The sequence below is a fragment of the Pteropus vampyrus genome, unplaced genomic scaffold, assembly GCF_000151845.1.
Source record: "Pteropus vampyrus isolate Shadow unplaced genomic scaffold, Pvam_2.0 Scaffold1000007111, whole genome shotgun sequence".
NCBI classification, from domain to species: domain Eukaryota; kingdom Metazoa; phylum Chordata; class Mammalia; order Chiroptera; family Pteropodidae; genus Pteropus; species Pteropus vampyrus.
Window position 1 is genome coordinate 1 of NW_011921513.1, and position 2,784 is coordinate 2,784.

General features: G+C 59.2%; 1 long non-coding RNA gene across 1 annotated transcript; it reads left to right on the forward strand.

Moving 5' to 3' along the window:
- The first annotated feature begins 16 nt into the window (after window positions 1-16).
- On the forward strand, window positions 17-2,189 carry LOC111735772. The gene is made up of 2 exons (XR_002778967.1): window positions 17-1,140; window positions 1,237-2,189. It is a non-coding gene; the product is annotated as an uncharacterized LOC111735772 (long non-coding RNA).
- Window positions 2,190-2,784: the final 595 nt, after the last annotated feature.

Here is a 2,784-nt window from a genome sequence, read left to right on the forward strand (position 1 = left end):
CAGAAGCAGAAAAGCTTATTGTCATTCAACCTTAACTGAACTTGCCTACAAGATGGAGCGTTATGTTCCCATGGGCGACTGCCACGCAGTGACTCTCCAGCCAGCACATCGGAGCATCCCCAAGCTCTCCCCAGGGCTCATCGGGCTGATCGCAGGGTGCGGGGGTGCCCCGCCCCTGCGATGGAAACCCCGGTGGCCTGTGGGCAGAGGAGAAGCAGAGGCACCTGACCAGGCCCTCGGGGGTGGGGACGGGAGCCTGTGCTGCTGCCGGTGTCACGGGGCTCCCAAGCCCCTGGATCCCTCCTGACCCCGCCCGGCCGTGGGACACTGGAGTCTGCGTGGCTGGCTGGGGTCCTGGGGGATGGGCCCCGCCTTCAGTGCTCAGCCCCCACAACAGCACCCCGACTCTCCTCGCCAGGGCCCCCAGAATGGAATTAGGCGGTGACCCCGAGGACTTCGGTGCCAAGGCAGTGCCCAGAAGTGCCTCCGGGTCCGCCTGGGCTGGGCGTCCGGCTGTCGGCTCACAGGAGGCTGGTGCTGGGCGCTGGCAGGGGCCTGGTAGGGCCCTTAGCGGGCTGAGGAGCTGGACACGCACGTCAGGGCTGGGACGGGTCTCAGGAGACGGAAGCCACCACGTTTAATTGGTTTTGCGGCCTCACAGATGTTTATTGGGGGGGGGGCGGGGACTCTAATAGGGGATAAGTAGCCGTGGGAAGCTACGGAACTACTTCCCACCAAGACAATGCCAGACAGAGCAGCCCCACGCACCTCTGATGGTAGTCAATAGATTTTAAAACATACTATTTATTATAGCGCAGTCCTGCCTGGCTGGAGGTGGGGGAAATCTCACTAAGTCAATCGGAAGCTGAATTCGCCTAGGCCGATGGTATTATAATGCCACCTCCAGACAAAGCGTGTGGTGGGGAAGAGGGGCAGAGAGAAACCCGTTGGCCACATGCCAGAGCTGACCAGAGCCTGGCAGGACCCAGGCAGAACCCGAGACTGGACAGCCCCACGTGGGCTTTACTAGATTTGTGGAAAATTCATTCTCACCAACTGTTGCCTACAGATAGGTGACCAGAGCCAGACAGTCGAGAGCCTTGTCAAGAAGACAGCGAAATGGCACATGTGCCTGTGCAGGTGTGGCACGGATGGGACCCCAACAGCCTTTGGGGGGGATGGCTTTTGGCCTCTGGTAGGTTTAACACCTTAATAGCAGCAGTTTACTGCTCTTAGGAACCTACGTGACAAGGCCGTGTCTGCTGCCTCTGCTCATAAAAGCTTCGAAAGCATGATGGGAGCCACGGCCCAGCAGCGAGCTGCAGCCCACACAGACCTGACCCTCAGAGAGTTTAGAAAATGTGAGACTCCAGCAGAAAATAGAATGTCTAGAGTCTCAAAGTGGACAATGAGAGAGAGGAGGCGGCACCCGAAAAGAAATGCAGAGGAAACGGCCCGCAGAAGTGACCGGCTCAGCCTGTGAAAACGGCCCCCTCCCCCGAGCTGCCCAGTGCTGCCTCCCCCCCCTCGACGGCTCCCCAGCTCACATCTGTCGATTCATAGCTCGCTATCCAACTAATGTTCTCATGTCTGTAGCTGGGTAGGAATAACAATACTGTGTAAAACAGCCTGTTCTGTTACAGCGAGAGCTCAGGCTTTGGGTAGGAATCTGCTGAGCAGGAGCCGGCATTAGGAAGTGCTGCTCCCTGCTTATAGCCCAGGGGTCCCGTCTCCCCGTTCAGAATCCTATAATGGTGCTGATAACGCCAAGGCCTCTGGAAATTCCTCCAACCCACCCCCCTCCCCGCCCCCTGCAGCCCCCACCCCCCGAAGCTCCGCCTCCCACCCTGAGCCGTCCACCTCCCGCGATGGGAGTGTGGCCTTGATCTGTGCCTCAGCTCCTGACCCCTGACCCGGACGGGGTGCCCGCAGACAGGGCGGGTGCGTCCCTGCTGCACACGGCCCGCCACTCTCCGCCTTTTAATCCGAACGCTAAAACCACCACCTGAACGTTAACACCCGTGTGAATGCGCCACCAATTAAAACATAAGCATGTAGAGAGGAGAGATTCAGACGCACAGGTGGCTGGGGAGCCAGGATGGAGAACAGACTCGTGAAACAGAATTCAAACTCAAACCATGAGCAAAATTGCATTTCGAATGAGTAAAACAAGCAACCGAAAAAGAAAACAAAAGCTCCCCCGTGTAACTCGGAGCCCAATACTCAGACTAAAGGGGAAAGGAACTACCTGCAAATATCGAACTTGGGTCCTGGCTGGATCCTCAGAGCCCATGTCCCCGGGTGAGGACACAGGACAGAGGCGCTGACGGAGCCTGAGGGCCTGGCCGACCTCTCCCCTGGGCCTGCTGGAGCTCCGAGGCCACGGCTGGGTCTACACAGCCAGATCCTGGTGTCCAGCCGGGGCCTGGCGTGGACGAGGAGTGTAGACCAGGCGGACACCGGACGAGAGAGTGAATAAAGGAACAGATGACGCTTTGCCTCTCGGGAACCCGGTGCCCCCCAGCTGATTTCAGCCCTCCCCTGAGACCGACAGGAACTCGGGACCCACCGCAGTGGGTGGGCACCGGGGTGGCACAGGGCTCCTCGGACACGAGGATCCCCTCCGGGGCACTCCATGCCACCACCCAGCTGTGAGGGACCGAGCCAGGAGGGAATCTGGGATGACCGTGCTGGGACCTGAGCCCTGACAGGACCATGGCCTATTGCTCACCACGTGACCTGTGATCTTCAGTGCTATCCTGGCACACCTGCCACAACGATGAC